The 18399-nt window shown below is 46.4% G+C and overlaps 1 protein-coding gene across 5 annotated transcripts in view; it reads right to left on the reverse strand.

The window, feature by feature from the left end:
• heatr5a (HEAT repeat containing 5a) overlaps positions 1-18145 on the reverse strand; it is a 344658-nt gene extending 326513 nt beyond the window's left edge. For 2 of the 5 annotated variants that reach the window (XM_072488316.1, XM_072488279.1), the window contains exon 1: positions 18012-18145. The gene's annotated coding sequence lies outside the window, so the exon portion shown is untranslated. Of the gene's footprint in view, positions 1-16513; positions 16535-16563; positions 16604-17401; positions 17421-18011 lie in introns of those variants that run through there. The other 3 variants (XM_072488289.1, XM_072488306.1, XM_072488297.1) reach the window with 3 other exon arrangements.
• Positions 18146-18399: the final 254 nt, after the last annotated feature.

Raw genomic sequence — 18399 nt, forward strand, 5'->3', positions numbered from 1 at the left:
GTCAAATTACAGCTCGGAAGGGAAGCATGCAGAGGTGCAAATAAATGCTCAAGTTGCAATACATCCTTTGTTTTGATAATATAAAGCAAATTCCCCAAAGCATAGAAATTGTTTAAATGACACAATAAGCAATGAATCACAGACGAGTAATGGAATTTCACTGAATTATCAGGTTTCCCACTTGTACCCCCATGTCCTTTAAATTGCAGGTCTAACTTCCTTTGGAAATATTGGGTGATTTTTGCTTTGAATTCCTAGCATAGTAATGACAGCTGCAGCAGTGTGTAACAGGAATCATAGTACATACAGTGCAGAAAGGAGGCTATTCGGCCCATCGAGTCTGCACCGACCCACTTAAGCCCTCACTTCCACCCTATCCCCATAACCCAATAACCCTTCTTTTTTGGTCACTTTATCATGGCCAATCCACCTAACCTGCACGTCTTTGGACTGTGGGAAGAAACCGGAGCACCCGGAGGAAATCCACGCACACACGGGGAGAACGTGCAGACTCCGCACAGACAGTGACCCAGCGGGGAATCGAACCTGGGACCCTGGCGCTGTGAAGCCACAGTGCTATCCACTTGTGCTACCGTGCTGCCCAAATAATTGAATCATTAATTATTTACCTTGAGCCAAAGTGTACTGTCTGACATCACAGCACATATGTGCCCAGAATCAAATTCAGATCTCTTTAGCACAGTTTCTGCCACAAACAGCTCATGCAAGTGCACAAATGACATCTGGTGGCAACAACAGTACCATTCTTTAGATGGATCGGTAGATTTCAAAGGAATGTACACATTGGATCAGACCTCTGAACAATTAAGCCCTTCAGGAGAGTATACAGACAATACTAGAAGCATAGAACCAGTTGCCTCCCAATTAAGGGGAAAAATTAGTAGCTCACTAACAAAACAGCACAATCCACAATCTTCCTGTATGTTATAAATACTGGGAAAACTACTTGAAGGCGGTCTGGAAAAGGCCTGTACAGAAGTTACCAACATATTAAGTTCACCAGACAATGCAGCAAGCAGTATTTTTTAATTCATCACAGGATGGGAGAATCACTGGCTGCACCAACATAATTTGCCCAACCTGAATTGTTCTCAAGAAAGTGCTGCCTTCTTCAACTGCTGCAGAATGTGTGTTGTAGGAACACCCACAGTATGGAAGAGTGACCATGAAGTTATGATTTACAGAATATGTTTGTGGATTTCCCAATCAATTATTATCACGAACCTTGTCCAAAATCTCTTGGTCTAAATGGCCACAACTAATTTCAAGCCTTTTATAAATTTCTAGCTGTGTCCATTGTTTTACATTTCCCAAGATGAACTTTGACAAAGAAACAAAAACCAAATGTAATTTCTTAATCTTTCATGGGATGTGGGCATCGCTGGCAAGGGCAACATTTGTTGCCTACCCCCAACAGCCCTTGAAGGTGATAGTGAGCCACCTTCTCAAACCGCTGCAGTGCATCTGGTGAAGGTATCCATCCCCACACCGCTGTCAAGGAGTTGCAAGATTTTGATCCAACAACTGTGAAGGAACGATGATGTAGTTCCAAGTTAGGATGGTAGGTGATTTGGATGGGAACTTGCAGGTAGTGGTGCTCTCATTCGACCAAGGTCCTTGCCCTTTTTAGCTGACAGAGGCCACAGATTTCGAAGGTGCTGTCAAAGGAGCCTTGGTGAGTTGCTGCGGTGCATCTTGTATATAGCGCACACTGCTGTCAGTCACTGTGCTTTGGTGGTGGAAGGAACGAGTGTTTAAGTTGGAGGGTTGGAGTGTCAATCAAGTGGGCTGCATTATTCTGGATGGTATCAAGCTTCTATAGTGTTATTCGATAAGCAGGTAAGCAGAGTGTATTCCATTACATTCCTTGTGCCTTGAAGATGGTGGTCAGGCTTTGGAGAGCCAGGAGGCGAGTTTTGCGCCTCAGCATTCCAAGTCTCCCACTGCTTTTGTAGTCAGTATTTATATGGCTAGTCCAATTCAGTTCAATGGTAACCCACAAGATGTTGATTGTGAGGAATTCAGCGATGGTAATACTACTGAATATCTTTGGGGAGAGAAGGTTAGATTCCCTTGACACAGTTCGAATGGGTTTCAGAAATCTTGCTTGTGCATCAAGAGCGTACCATACCTTTCCTTGAAACCTTCAATACAAGCTGCCAATAATTCTTAATTAGCCAAAATCATGTGTATTGCATGTGCAGCACATTAAAAATCAATTTAATTTCAATTGATAGGGAAAATCCTCATTTTGATTATGGGCAAATATTTTAAACTAGATGCATCATTGCATAATGAACCACTCAACCCTCTTTCCGGAGTGTATTCAGTAATAACTTAATACACAAAATTGAAACATCAAGGTAAACTGTGAAAAATATGAAACCAAATGGAATTTTTAAAAAAACTTTTCTGAAATTTCTTATCTAATTTGACCACAATGTAGACAGTTCACTTCTTCCCATGAAAAAGCTTTTCCTCACATATCCTAAAAACCTCCTGCCGATTACCTTAAATCTATGCTCCCTGGTTATTGACTCCTCTGCTAAGGGGAAAAGTTTCTTCCTATCCACCCTATTTATGCCCTTCTATATCGTCCTGTAATCCAAGGCTTTCCTCCTTACTATTTACCATGTCACCAATTTTTGTGTCATCTGCAAACTTACTGATCATACCTCCTACATTCACATCCAGATCATTAATGTGCACAACAAGCAAAGGACCCAGCACCAATCCCTGCAGTACACCACTGGGCACAGGCTTCCAGTCACAAAAACAACCTTTGACCATCAACCTCTGCCTCCTGCTAAGCCAATTTTGGGTCCAATTTGCCAAATTGCCGTGGATCCCATGGGCTCTTACCTTCTTTACCAATCTCCCATGAAGGATCTTGTCAAAAGCCTTACTGAAGTCTATGTAGACAACATCAACGACACTGCCCTCAATGATGCAACTCGTCACCTCCTTGAAAAATTCAATCAAATTTGTAAGACATGATCTCCCTTTGACAAAGCCATGTTGACTATCCTTGATTAATCCTCACCTCTCCAAGTGTTTTTCCCAATTGTTTCCGTACCACTGAATTTTGTCTCGTTGGCCGGTAATTTGCTGTTTTTTCCCCCCAACTTCCGTTCTTGAATAATGGTACCATATTAGTTGTCCTTCAGTCCCCTGGCACCTCTCTTGTGGCGAAAGATATGAAAATTGTCATAGCATCTGCAATCTCCTCCCTTGCCTCACACAGCAGCCTGGGAATTTATCCACTTTTTAAAAATAAATTTAGTGTATCCAATTCGTTTTTTCCAATTAAGAGGCAATACTGCGTGGCCAATCCACCTGCCCTGCACATCTTTAGGTTGTGGGGGCAAAACCCATGCAAGCACGAGGAGAATGTGCAAACTCCACACGGACAGTGACCCAGAGCCGGGATTGAACCTGGGACCTCGGCGCCATGAGGCAGCAATGCGAACCACTGTGCCACCGTGCTGCCCAGAATGTATCCACTTTTAACCCTGCTAAAACCGTTAATACTTCCTCCCACTCAATGCTAATTTGTTCAAGTACATCACAGTCTCTCTCCCTGATTTTTATACTTGCATCGTCCTTCTCCATCGTGAACACAGATGCAAAGTACTCATTTAAAACTTCCCCTACGTCTTCCAGTTCCTATATGCTCCTCTAGGGCTTCCGCGTTTTTGAGCCCTCGGTATCTGCCATCAGCCTCCCTTTTTTTCCTTGTCCAACTCTGGATATTCCTTGACATCCGGGGCTCTCCGGACCTGTTGCTCTCACCCTTCACTTTTACAGGAACATGTTGGTCTTGTGATCCATTTCAGTTTTGAATGAATCCCACTGCTCGGATGTAGATTATCCTACAAGCAGTTGACTTTCGCCAGATCTGGTCTCGTCCTATTATAATTGCCTGCCCCCCCCCCCCCCCCCCCCCAAAAAAAAAACATTCAGAACCTTTATTTCTGTCCCACCTGAGCCCCTTTCCACAACTACCTTAAATCCTACTGAGTTATAGTCAATGTCACCAAGATGCTCACCCATTGAAACTTCTAACACTTGCCTGGCTTCATTCCACGGGCAGCACGATAGCATAGTCGTTAGCACAATTGCTTCACAGCTCCAGAGTCCCAGGTTCAATTCCCGGCTTGGGTCACTGTCTGTGCGGAGTCTGCACGTTCTCCTCGTGTGCGCGTGGGTTTCCTCCGGGTGCTCCGGTTTCCTCCCACAGTCCAAAGATGTGCAGGTTAGGTGGATTGGCCATGCAAAATTGCCCTTAGTGTCCAAAATTGCCCTTTGTGTTGGGTGGGGTTACTGGGTTATGGGGATAGGGTGGAGGTGTGGGCTTGGGTAGGGTGCTCTTTCCAAGAGCCGGTGCAGTCTCGATGGGATGAATAGCCTCCTTCTGCACTGTAAATTCTATGATTCCCTAAAACTAGCTCTCTTGTAGGACTCTCTATATACTGGCATAGGAAGGTTTCCTGGATGCATTTTATGAATTCCGCACCATCTAAGCCTTTCACAGTTAATACTAACTGACTATCGCAGTTAATATTAAAATCCCCACTACTTTACCCAATTATTCTTAACATTTCTCGGAGATCTAACTGCAGATCTGCCCTTCCACCTCTCCCTGACTTTTTGGGGGCCAAAATAGATTACCAACAATGTGATTGCTCCTTTTTTTTAACGTCCTACCCATATGGCCTCATTTGAGGAACCTAAGACAGCACGTATCGAGAGGTGGTCACACCGCAAGCTTAGAATCCGCAGGCAGGAAGGGAATGGGTGAACGCCAGCCAGAACAAGAGAACTAGGCAACAGTGCAGGAATCTCCTGTGGCCATTCCCCTACAAAACAGATATACCACTTTGGATACTGTTGAGGGGAATGACCCCTCAGCAGAAAGCAGCAACAGCAAAATTCATTGCACCACGGTTGGTTCTGCTGCAGAGGGGAGTAGTAAAAAGTGTGGGAACACAATAGTGATAGGGAATTAAATTGTAAGGGGAATAGATACATGTTTCTGTGGCCGCAAACGAGACCCCAGGGTGGTATGTTGCCTCCCTGGTGCTTGGGTCAAGGATGTCTCAGAGCAGATGCGACATTTTGAAGGGGGTGGGTGGTTGTGGTACACGTTGGTACCAACGACATAGGACCTCATCCATTTTTTTCTTCCTAAGAGCAGAATACAGGGAGTTAGGAAGAAAATAGAGAAGTCGGATCTCAAAGGTAGCAATCTCAGGATTACTACCAGTGCCATGTGCTAGTCAGAGTAGAAATAGCAGGATATATTGGCTATGAGATGCGGCAGGTCCGGGAGGCTTCCAGTGTCCCAGATGGCTTCATCTGCAGAAAGTGCACCCAACTGGAGCTCCTCACAGACCGCATGGTTCGGTTGGAGCAGCAGTTGGATGCACTTAGGAGCATGCAGGTGGAGGAAAGCGTCAGAGATAGCAGTTATATAAATGTGGTCACACCCAAGGTGCAGGCAGAGGAATGGGTGACCACCAGAAAGGGCAGGCAGTCAGTGCAGGAATCCCCTGTGGTTGTCCCCCTCTCGAACAGGTATACCCCTTTGGACACTGTTGGGGGGATAGCCTATCAGGGGAAAACAACAACAGCAGCCAGAGCAGTGGCACCACGGCTGGCTCTTATGTTCAGAAGGGAGGGTCAAAGCGCTGAAGAGCAATAGTCATAGGGGACTCTATAGTCAGGGGCACAGATAGGCGCTTCTGTGGACGTGAAAGAGACTCCAGGATGGTATGTTGCCTCCCTGGTGCCAGGGTCCAGGATGTCTCCGAACGGGTAGAGGGCATTGTGAAGGGGGAGGGCAAACAGCCAGAGGTCGTCGTACATATTGGTACTAACGACATAGGCAGGAAGGGGCATGAGGTCCTGCAGCAGGAGTTCAGGGAGCTCGGCAGAAAGTTAAAAGACAGGACCTCTAGGGTTGTAATCTCAGGATTACTCCCTGTGCCATGTGTCAGTGAGGCTAGAAATAGGAAGATAGAGCGGCTAAACACGTGGCTAATCAGCTGGTGTAGGAGGGAGGGTTTCTGTTATCTGGACCACTGGGAGCTCTTCCGGGTAGGTGTGACCTATATACGAAGGACGAGTTGCATCTAAACTGGAGAGGCATAAATATCCTGGCCGCGAGGTTTGCTAGTGTCACATGGGAGGGTTTAAACTAGTATGGCAGGGGGGTGGGCAAGGGAGCAATAGGTCAGAAGGTGAGAGCATTGGGGGAGGACGAGGGAATAGGGACAGTATGGCTGAGGCAGAGCAGACAGGGAGAAGTTGCTGAACACAGCGGGTCTGGTGGCCTGAAGTGCATATGTTTTAATGCAAGACGCATTACGGGTAAGGCAGATGAACTTAGAGCTTGGATTAGTACTTGGAACTATGATGTTGTTGCCATTACAGAGACCTGGTTGAGGGAAGGGCAGGATTGGCAGCTAAACGTTCCAGGATTTAGATGTTTCAGGCCGGATAGAGGGAGTTGCGCTCCTGGTTAGGGAGAATATCACAGCTGTACTGCGGGTGGACACCTCAGAGGGCAGTGAGGCTATATGGGTAGAGATCAGGAATAAGAAGGGTGCAGTCACAATGTTGGGGGTTTACTACAGGCCTCCCAACAGCCAGCGGGAGATAGAGGAGCAGATAGGTAGACAGACTTTGGAAAAGAGTAAAAACAACAGGGTTGTGGTGGTGGGAGACTTCAACTTCCCCAATATTGACTGGGACTCACTTAGTGCCAGGGGCTTAGACGGGGCGGAGTTTGTAAGGAGCATCCAGGAGGGCTTCTTAAAACAATATGTAGACAGTCCAACTAGGGAAGGGGCGGTACTGGACCTGGTATTGGGGAATGAGCCCGGCCAGGTGGTAGAAGTTTCAGTAGGGGAGCATTTCGGGAACAGTGACCACAATTCAGTAAGTTTTAAAGTGCTGGTGGACAAGGATAAGAGTGGTCCTAGGATGAATGTACTAAATTGCAGGAAACAATATTATAACAATATTAGGCGGGAACTGAAGAACATAGATTAGAGGCGGATGTTTGAGGGTAAATCAACATCTGACATGTGGGAGGCTTTCAAGTGTCAGTTGAAAGGAATTCAGGACCGGCATGTTCCTGTGAAGAAGAAGGATAAATACGGCAATTTTCGGGAACCTTGGATAACGAGAGATATTGTAGGCCTCATCGAAAAGAAAAAGGAGGCATTTGTCAGGGCTAAAAGGCTGGGAACAGACGAAGCCTGTGTGGAATATAAGGAAAGTAGGAAGGAACATGAGCAAGGAGTCAGGAGGGCGAGAAGGGGTCACAATAAGTCATTGGCAAATAGGGTTAAGGAAAATCCCAAGGCTTTTTACACGTACATAAAAAGCAAGAGGGTAGCCAGGGAAAGGGTTGGCCCACTGAAGGATAGGCAAGGGAATCTATGTGTGGAGCCAGAGGAAATGGGCGAGGTACTAAATGAATACTTTGCATCAGTATTCAAAGAGAAGGAATTGGTGGATGTTGAGCCTGGAGAAGGGTGTGCAGATAGCCTGGGTCACATTGAGATCCAAAAAGACGAGGTGTTGGGCGTCTTGAAAAATATTAAGGTCGATAAGTCCCCAGGGCCTGATGGGATCTACCCCAGAATACTGAAGGAGGCTAGAGAGGAAATTGCTGAGGCTTTGACAGAAATCTTTGGATCCTCACTGTCTTCAGGTGATGTCCCGGAGGACTGGAGAATAGACAATGTTGTTCCTCTGTTTAAGAAGGGTAGCAAGGATAATCGAGGGAACTACAGGCCGGTGAGCCTTACGTCAGTGTAGGGAAGCTATTCCTACTCCTATTTGGAAGCAAATGGACGTATTTGTGAGAGGCAGCATGGTTTTGTGAAGGGGAGGTCGTGTCTCACTAACTTGATAGAGTTTTTCGAAGAGGTCACAAAGATGATTGATGCAGGTAGAGCAGTGGATGTTGTCTATATGGACTTTAGTAAGGCCTTTGACAAGGTCCCTCATGGTAGACTAGTACAAAAGGTGAAGTCACACGGGATCAGGGGTGAGCTGGCAAGGTGGATACAGAACTGGCTAGGTCATAGAAGGCAGAGAGTAGCAATGGAAGGATGCTTTTCTAATTGGCGGGCTGTGACTAGTGGTGTTCCACAGGGATCAGTGCTGGGACCTTTGCTCTTTGTAGTATATATAAATGATTTGGAGGAAAATGTAACTGGTCTGATTAGTAAGTTTGCAGACGACAAAGGTTGGTGGAATTGCGGATAGCGATGAGGACTGTCAGAGGATACAGCAGGATTTAGATTGTTTGGAGACTTGGGCGGAGAGATGGCAGATGGAGTTTAATCCGGACAAATATGAGGTAATGCATTTTGGAAGGTCTAATGCAGGTAGGAAATATACAGTGAATGGTAGAACCCTCAAGAGTATTGTAAGTCAGAAAGATCTAGGTGTACAGGTCCACAGGTCACTGAAAGGGGCAACACAGGTGAATAAGGTAGTCAAGAAGGCATACGGCATGCTTGCCTTCATTGGCCAGGGCATTGAGTATAAGAATTGGCAAGTCATGTTGCAGCTGTATAGAACCTTAGTTAGGCCACACTTGGAGTATAGTGTTCAATTCTGGTCGCCACACTACCAGAAGGATGTGGAGGCTTTAGAGAGGGTGCAGAAGAGATTTACCAGAATGTTGCCTGGTATGGAGGGCATTAGCTATGAGGAGCGGTTGAATAAACTCGGTTGTTCTCACTGGAACGATGGAGGTTGAAGGGCGACCTGATAGAGGTCTACAAAATTATGAGGGGCATAGACAGAGTGGATAGTCAGAGGCTTTTCCCCAGAGTAGAGGGGTCAAATACTCGGGGGCATAGGTTTAAGGTGAGAGGGGCAAGGTTTAGAGTAGATGTACGAGGCAAGTTTTTTTACACAGAGGGGGTAGTGGGTGCCTGGAACTCGCTGCCGGAGGAGGTGATGGAAGCAGGGACGATAGTGACATTTAAGGGGCATCTTGACAAATACATGAATAGGATGGGAATAGAGGGATACGAACCCAGGAAGTGTAGAAGATTGTAGTTTAGTCGGGCAGCATGGTCGGCACGGGCTTGGAGGGCCGAAGGGCCTGTTCCTGTGCTGTACATTTCTTTGTTCTTTGAATACGTGGCTGGAGAGATGGTGTGTGATGGGGGGGGGTTTGCAGATTCTTGGGGCATTGGGGCCCGTACAAATTGGACGGGTTACAATTGGGCAGGACCTGGACTGATGTCCATGGGGAAGTGTTTGTTAGAGTGGTTGGGAAGGGTTTGAACTAAAATGGCAGGGGGATGGAAGCCTATGCAAGTAGTCAGAGGAGGAGGAAAAAAGGACTTAAACAAAAGACAGAAAGGCGAATAAGAAAAGTGATAGCCAAGGGCCAGATTCAAACAGAGCCACAGTGAAAAATATTGGGAGCGAAACAAGTAATATTAAAAAGACAAGCTTAAAGGTTTTGTGTCTTAACATGCAATAAGAACTAATCGCGCGAATAGACGTAAACGGGTATGATATAATCGGGATTACGGAGACAGGAATGGGAACTGAATGTCCAGGGGTATTCAGTATGTAGGAAGGACAGACAAAAAGGAAAAGGCAGTGGAGTGGCAGTGCTGGTTAAAGAGGAAATTAACGCAGTAGTGAGGATGGTATTAGCTCTGACAATGTGGAATCTGTATGGGTAGAAGCGAGAAACACCAAGGAGCAAAAAAAACATTAGTGGCCGTTGCATAGCGACCCCCAAACCTCAGTGGTCACATTGGGAATGGCATTAAACAGGAAATTAGAGACACATACGATAAAGGAACAACTGCATTTATCGGTGATTTTAATCAGCAATAGATTGGGCAAATCAAATTAGCCACAATGCTGTAGGAGAACTCCTGGAGTGTATACGTGACAGTTTTTTGGACCGATACTTTGATGAACTAACTACACAGCAGGCTATCCTAGACTGGGTACTGTGTAATGAGAACAGAATTAATGGCAATCTAGTTGTGTGAGACCCCTTGGGGATGAGCGACCATAATATTATGGATTTTTTCATTAAGATGGAGAGTTGAAGTATTGACTGAGACAAGGGTCTTGAATCTTAATAAAGGAAACTGCGATGGTATGAGGTGCAAGTTGGCTATGGTAATTTGGGAAATGTTACATAAAGGGATGACAGTGGATAAGCAATGGCAAGAAGCGCATAGACGAACTGCAACAGTTGTTTATTCCTGTCTGGCACAAAGGTAGCCAATTCATGGCTTACAAGGGAAATTAGAGATGGTATTTGATCCAAGGAAGAAGTATCTAAATTGGCCAAGTAAAACAACAGGTCTGAGCTTTGTGAGCAATTTAGAATTCAGCAAAGAAGGACCAAGGGATTGATTAAGAAGGGGAAAATAGAGTACAAGAGTAAGCTTGCAGGGAATATAAAAACTGACTATAAAGGGATTCGGGGATATGGTGTACGGGCCGGAGAGTGGAGCTGAGTCCACAAAGATCAGCCATGATCTCATTAAATGGCGGAGCAGGCTCGAGGGGCCAGATGGCCTACTCCTGTTCCTAGTTCTTATGTTCTTATAAAAGTTTCTATAGGTACGTGAAGAACAAAAGATTGGTGAAGACAAATGTAGGTCCCTTACAGTCAGAAACAGGGGAATGTATAATAGGGGCCAAAGAAATGGCTAAGCAACTAAACATATACTTCGGTTCTGTCTTCACAAATCAGATACCAAAAATATTGGGGAACGCAGGGTTTAATGAGAGGGATGAACTGAAGGAGATCAATATTAGCAGAAAATGGTGTTGGGGAAATTGATGGGATTGAAGGCTGATAAATCCCCAGGACCTAATAATCTACATCCTAGAGTACTTAAGGAAGTGGCTCTAGAAATAGTCAGCGGGATTCTCCGTTCCTCAGACTAAGTGTTGATGCCGGGGCAGGATTCGTGGACTTCCACGACAGCAAAACTGGCACCGCACCTGGACCGATTAGCGACTGTTAAGGGGCTAGCACCGGCATCACGTGGAACACAATCAATTCCAATGAGAAACGGCCAGATCCACGATTGACACTCAGGACGTTGACAAGCTGCAGCCGCATATGTGTATAGTCCCCCACACACCATCCCAGCCAACAAGATGGCGTTGGTTGCGCGGGAGCTCTCCTATCCCACTGATGGGTCAGCAGGAGCCAGAGGGCACCTAGGGGGGTGGCCTCGGGGGACAGCATACGACCTATGGCCTGAAGTTCAGAGTGGACACTCAGCGGCATGCGCAGCTGCATGGTTACCATCTTGCAGGCTGTGGCAATGGTGTTCCGTGCCCGTCCACCCCGACTCCACAGCCCACCTCCTGGCCACCCTCCGCTACTCCCCCTGGCAGAAACCCCCCAGCCAGTGGCAGGACTATCAGCAAACTATGGCAATGTTACATAGAACATAGAACAGTACAGCACATTACAGGCCCTTCAGCCCACGATGTTGTGCTGACCACTTATCCTAATCTAAGATCAACCTAAATTACTGCTGTTCTTGTGCCTGTCGAAGAGTCGCTTAAATGTCCCTAATGACTCTGACTCCACCACCTCTGCTGGCAGTGCATTCCACGCTCCCACCACTCTCTGTGTGAAGAACTGACCTCTGACATCTCCCCGATACCTTCCTCTAATCACCTTAAAATTATGTTCCCTCGTGACAGCCATTTCCACCCTGGGGAAAAGTCTCTGGCTATCCACTCTATCCATGCCTGGCTATCCACGCCTCTCATCACCTTGTACACCTCGGTCAAGTCACCTCTCTTCCTTCTTCTCTCCCTCATCCTTTCTTCATAAGACATACCCTCCAGTCCAGGCAGCATCCTGGTAAATCTCCTCTGCACTCTCTCCACAGCAACCACATCCTTCCTATAATGAGGCGACCAGAACCGGACACAATATTTCAAGTGAAATGAAATGAAATGAAAATTGCTTATTGTCACAAGTAGGCTTCAAATGAAATTACTGTGAAAAGCCCCTAGTCGCCACATTCCGGCACCTGTTCAGGGAGGCTGGTACGGGAAGTGTGGTCCAGCCAGGGCTTTAGGACACAATGTTCCAAATGTGGTCTAACCAGGGTTTTATAAAGCTGCAGCAAAACCTCACGGCTCTTAAACTTAATCCCCCTGTTAATGAAAGCCAACACACCGTACGTCTTCTTAACAATCCTATCAACCTTTGAGGGATCTATGTACGTAGACCCTAAGATCCCTCTGTTCCTCCACACTTCCAAAAATCCTGTCTTTAACCCTGTATTCAGCATTCAAATTCGACCTTCCAAAATGAATCATTTCACATTCATCAAGGTTGAACTCCATCTGCCACTTCTCAGCCCAGCTCTGCATCCTGTCAATGTCCTGTGTTATGTAACATGCAACAGCCCTCAACGCTATCTACAACTCCACCAACCTTTATCTCATCGGCAAACTTACTAACCCACCCTTCCACTTCCTCATCCAAGTCATTTATAAAAACCACAAAGAGCAGAGGTCCCAGAACAAATCCCTGCGGGACACCACTGGTCACCGACCTCCAGGTGGAATACGTCCCATCCACTACCACTCGTTGTCTTCTTTCGGCCAGCCAAATTTCCCTGTATCTCATGCCCCCTGATTTTCTGAATGAGCCTACCATGGGGAACCTCATCAAATACCTTACTGAAAGCTATGTACACCATATCCACTGCCCAAAAATGTTGGACACTTTCTGGACCCCCCTCTCTCTCTCCCTTAGCAGCCCGTTTCACAATTTTTAAAAGCGCAAGTGAAAAAGCCTTTAAAAGTGAAATAGCTAGAGTTCAGGGTATATATGTTCCGGTTAGGGTGAAGGGTAAGGTTGGCAGGATTAGGGAACCCTGAATGACAAAACATATTGAAGTTTTGGCCAGGAAAAAGGAGGCATGGCTCAGGTAAAAGCAGCTGGAATCAAGGGATTCCCCGGAGGATACAGGAGTATACTCAAGAAGGAAATTAGGAGGGCAAAAAGAGGACATGAGGTAGCTTTGGTTGAGAGGATTAAGGTGAATCCAAAGGGATTATTTAAGTATATTAAAAGGAAAAAGAACTAGAGAGAGAATAGGACCCTCAAGGACAAAAGTGGACATGTTTGGAACCGCAGGAGAGGGGCAAGGTTCTCAATGAATATTTCTCCTCTGTGTTTACTGTGGAGAAAGACATGAAGACTTGGGAACCTGGGAAGGTTAGTGGTAATATATTGGGGATGGTTTGCATTACAGCAGAGGTGGTGATGGATGTAATAAAATGTATGAAGGTGGATAAATCTCCTGGCCCTGACCAACTATATCCAAGAAGACTGCGTGAGGCAAGAGAAGAAATTGCAGGCGCCCTGGCTGAGATATTTGCATCACCATTAGCCACCGGTGAGGTACCAGAAGACTGGAGGGTAGCAAATGTTGTGCCCTTATAGAATGGTAAGCCTAACATCTGTGGTGTGTGAGTTACGAGAGAGGATTCTGAGGGATAGCATGTACAGGTATTCGAAAAGACAGTGTTTGATTAAGAGTCAGCACAGCTTTGTGCGTAAGGGATCATGCCTTACAAATTTGTTTAAAGTTCTTTGATGAAGTGACCAGGAAGGTTGATGAGGGCAGGGTGGTAGATGTAGTCTATATGGACTTCAGTAAGGCTTTTGATAAAAGTTTCACATGGTAGGCTGCTCTGGAAGGTTAGATCACATGGAACCCAGGGAGAACTGGCAAACTGGATATATAATTGGTTTGATGGTAGGAAGCAGAGGTGGAAGGATGCTTGTTGGACTGGAGGCCTATGACTAGTGGTGTGCCTCAGGGGTCAGTGCTGGGTCCATTGCTGTTTGTTATCAATATCAACGATTTGGATGAGAATGTACAAGGCATAATCAGTAAGTTTGCAGATGACACTATATAGGCAGTGAGGAAGGTCATCAAAAATTGGAGCAGGATCTTGATCAGCCGGGGAAATGGGCCGAGAAATGGCAAATGGAGTTCAATTTAGATAAGTATGAGGTGTTGCATTATGGAAAGTCAAATCAAGGTAGGACTTCACAGTGAATGGTAGGACCTTAGGGAGTATTGTGGAACAGAGGGACCTTGGAGTTCAGGTGTACGGTTCTCTAAAGGTGGTATGGCTCAGGTAAAAGCAGCTGGAATCAAGGGATTCCCCGGAGGATAACAGAGGATAACAGAGGGACCTTGGAGTTCAGGTGTACGGTTCTCTAAAGGTGGAGTCACAGATAGATAGGGCAGTGAAGAAGGCGTCTGGCATGCTGGCCTTTATCAGTCAGGGCATTCAGCATAAAAATTTGGAAGGTATGTTGCAGTTGCACAGGATGTTGGTGAGGCCTCACCTGGAGTATTGCGTTCAGTTTTGGTCTCCTATCTGAGGAAAGATATTCTTGTTCTCGAGGGAATGCAGTGAAGGTTTACCAGACTGATTCCTGGGACGGCGGAACTGACTTATGAGGAGAGGCTGAATTGATTAAGATTGTATTTGCTGGCATTCAGAAGAACGAGGGGGAATCTCATAAAAACCTATAAAATACTAACAGAACTAAACAGGGTAGATGTAGGAAGGTTGTTCCCGATGGTGGGTGTGTCCAGAACCAGGGATCACAGTCTGAGGATATGGAGTCGGCCATTTAGGACAGAAATTAGGAGATATTTCTTTATCCAGAGAGTGGTGAGCCTGTGGAATTCATTACTACAGGAAGTAGTTGATGCCAAAACATTGCATGTTTTCAAGAAGCAGTTAGACAGAGCACTTAGGGTGAAGGGGATCAAATTATATAGGGGGAAAGCGGAATTAAGCTATTGAGTTGAATGATCAACCATGATTATAAACAATGTGCAGCAGGCTTGAAGGGCTGAATGACATCCTCCTGCTCCTATTTTCTAGGTTTTCTATGTTTCATCCCTCCTCTCTGCAGTAATTAGCACCTTGATCAATATTACGACCCCCCGTCGCCTGAAGATTTTATACCTCAGTATATGAGCTGCCAATCTTGCCCCTTCCATATTCCCATTTGTTAATCAACACCCTCAACTCATTGCCTTACTCGCAAGACTCCTTGCATTAAAATAAATGCCGTCCAGCCTTGCCATACTACTCCCTTGTGCCTTAACTTGCCTCTAATCTCTCTGCCTTCCAGACTGACTTTGTTTTTCTTCTATATTTGGCTGTGCATCACCCCCGACTCTACCTTCACTCCATATCCCACCCCCCTGCCAAATTAGTTTAAACCCCCTCCCCCACCAAGTATTAGTTTAACCCCCCCGCAATAGCACTAGCAAAACTCCCGCAAGGATGTTAGTCCTATTCTGGTTTAGGTGCAACCCTTCCAACTTAAAAAAAAAAAATTTAGAGTAGCCAATTCTTTATTTTCTCAATTAAGGGCAATTTAGTGTGGCCAATCCACGTACCCTGCACATCCTTGGGTTGTGGGGCGAGACCCACGCAGACACGGGGAGAATGTATTAACTCCAAACGACAGTGATCCGGGGGCCGAGATTGAACCCAGGTCCTCGGCGGCATGAGGCAGCAATGCTAACCACTGCGCCACCCATCCAACTTGCACCGTTCTCACCTTCCCATAAATGGACCCAGTGATCCAGGAAACTAAGTCCTTCCCTCCGAGACCATCTCTTCAGCCTTGCATCGATCTGCCCTATCCTCCTTTTCCTAAACTTACTCGCACGTGGAACTGCGAGTAATCCAGAGAGTAAAACTTTTGAGGTCCTGCTTTTCAATCTGCTACCTATCTCTCTAAATTCCTGTTGCAGAACCTCATCCCTCTTTCTACTATGTCATTGGTGCCAATGCTAACCTCAACCTCTGTCTGTTCGCTCTCCCCCTTTAGAATGCCCTCAGTGACATTCCTGATCTTGGCACCAGGGAAGCAACATACCATCCTGAAGTCACATCCTGGAGTCTGTCTGCACCCCTCACTTTTGAGTCTCCTACCACTATTGCTCTTCCACTGTTAATCCTCTCCGCTTGTGCAGCTGAGCCACCCACAGTACCATGAACTTGGCTCTGATTGCACTCCCCAGAGGAACCGTCACTCCCACCGTTTCCCAACACAGAATAACAGTTCTTCAGTGAAATGCACAGAGGCTTTTCTAACTACCTGCCTCCCTTCTTCTGACTGGTGGTCACCCATTCCCTCTCTGACCGCACTTCCTTAAGCTGCAGAGTGATGACATCCAAAATGTACTACCCACGTAACTCAATGCCTCCAAAACCCGGAGCTCAAGTTGGTCAAACCGGTGGGACTTCCCACACACGTGGTCATCCAGATTGCAAGGAGCGTCTAAGAATTCTCACATGCTGCAGGCAGTGCAACGCACAGTACTAAACTCCACTGGCATAACTTTAGTTAAAAGACTAGTTAAATGGATTTAAATTTAAAGTAAGTTTGAAAGCTTACCTTAAAAGCTCTTGCCTTAATGTAGCTTTAAAGTGGAGAAAACAACTTACCCACTACCTCATAAAAGTAAATTACTACGGATGCTGGAATCTGAAATCAAAGAGAAAATGCTAGAAAATCTCAGCAGGTCTGGCAGCATTTGTGGGGAGAGAAAAGAGCGAACGTTTCAAGTCCAGATGACCCTTTGACAAAGGGTCCCTTGCTTTTATACTATTCCCAAGTTCCCAGTGATGACTCAACTACCTACATGGATTCATAGAATTTACAGTACAGGAGGCCATTCGGCCCATTGAGTCTGCACCGGCCCTTGGAAAGAGCACCGAACTTAAGCCCGCGCCTCCTCCCTATCCCCGTAACTCAACTAACCTTTTGGACACTACAGGGCAATTTATCATGGGCAATCCACCTAACCGGCACACCTTTGGTCTGTGAGAGGAAATCTGAGCACCTGGAGGAAGCCCACGCAGACACGGGAGAAAGTGCAAACTCCACACACACAGCCACTCAAGGCCGGAATCAAACCCAGGTCGCCGGAGCCGTGAGGCAGCAATGCTAACCACTGTGCCACCCCACACCTGGTTATTAGCACCTATTCACCTTGCAACTGATTGACAAGTTAACTGTCACCGGTTGCTTTGTTGTTGACAATAATATTCCAACATGAGACACAAGCTTGACCTCAATAACTGTTTTAAATTACTTCTGGAAACCTGCCCCTGCAGATCACAATGTCTCAATTCATTTGTGTGACATATTCCGAAGCAATGAACTGTCAAATACAATAAACTCCAAATATTTTCTTCCCCCCACCAATTATTAGGTGTCTTCTTCGACCCAAATTGTATGCCCACAGGACTGTCTACCAGTGAACAATCTGCATATCTGTACCTTTACCGTACATGTCTCGGCTTCCGTGTTCGCAAGGCACAGTGTTAACCTTCAGATGAAAATTCAGGAGGTGTGTTTAAATATCAGGACTTGATCCACGATAGCGTGCAACACTTTTTACCCGCACCTGTACATATACATGATTTAATTTTAGGAGTCAATGTTCGAAAACACTGACTTTTTATTTATCAAACCAACCTTTAGTCACTGGCATAAATTATTAACGTCCAACCCAGAAATGACTAACACCAGTATTAATTGAGACATTAACAAATGACAGGTCCACCCCGCCAGCAGCAGCGGCCTCACTGCTCCAGTGGGGGAGGGAAAGCCTCTGCACAGACTATTCACGGACTCCTCCGTCCATTCCATCTTCCCGGAGAGAGGCGTGGACGGACGGTGGGGCAGACAGCTCCTCTCTCCCCCAATTTTTGCCAATGGTCACCGTGAGGCCCCGGTTCTCAGTTTCCCCCATCCCGCGATGAGCAGCGACACCTTCGCACCAGCCGTCGCTCCCTCCCGAGTAACTATTCCCCCAGGCTTCCTGACTGAAGAGCAGCCAGTGTCCCCAGGGTTCAGACGGAGCCGTCCTCAGAGGCCTAGCACTCACCTCCCCCTGCTCCCCGCTGCAGGTGCTCGAACTCCGGGCCCGGCCTCCAAACTCCGAGCAACCGAACAATGCGAGCGGGAGAGCCCAGTGAGCAGGGCAGCGAGCCGAACTCCGAGCGACTCAACAACCCTGCATGAGCAGTGGGCTGGGCCTGTCATGTGATAGCTGATTTATTTTCAAAAGGCTTTTTCTGAAAATTGATTTTCAGGAAAATGACTTTGAATACCTCTATCAAACCTCCTCTCAACCTTCTTCAAGAAGAACAGTCCCAAGTTCGTAGAATCATACAGTACAGAAGAGGCCCTTCAGCCCATCAAGCCCACACCAACAAAGCACTATTCCAAGTCTACATGAATCCGACTTCCCAGCACTTAAGCATAGCCTTGAA

This window comes from Scyliorhinus torazame, chromosome 2, assembly GCF_047496885.1.
Source record: "Scyliorhinus torazame isolate Kashiwa2021f chromosome 2, sScyTor2.1, whole genome shotgun sequence".
Lineage (NCBI taxonomy): Eukaryota > Metazoa > Chordata > Chondrichthyes > Carcharhiniformes > Scyliorhinidae > Scyliorhinus > Scyliorhinus torazame.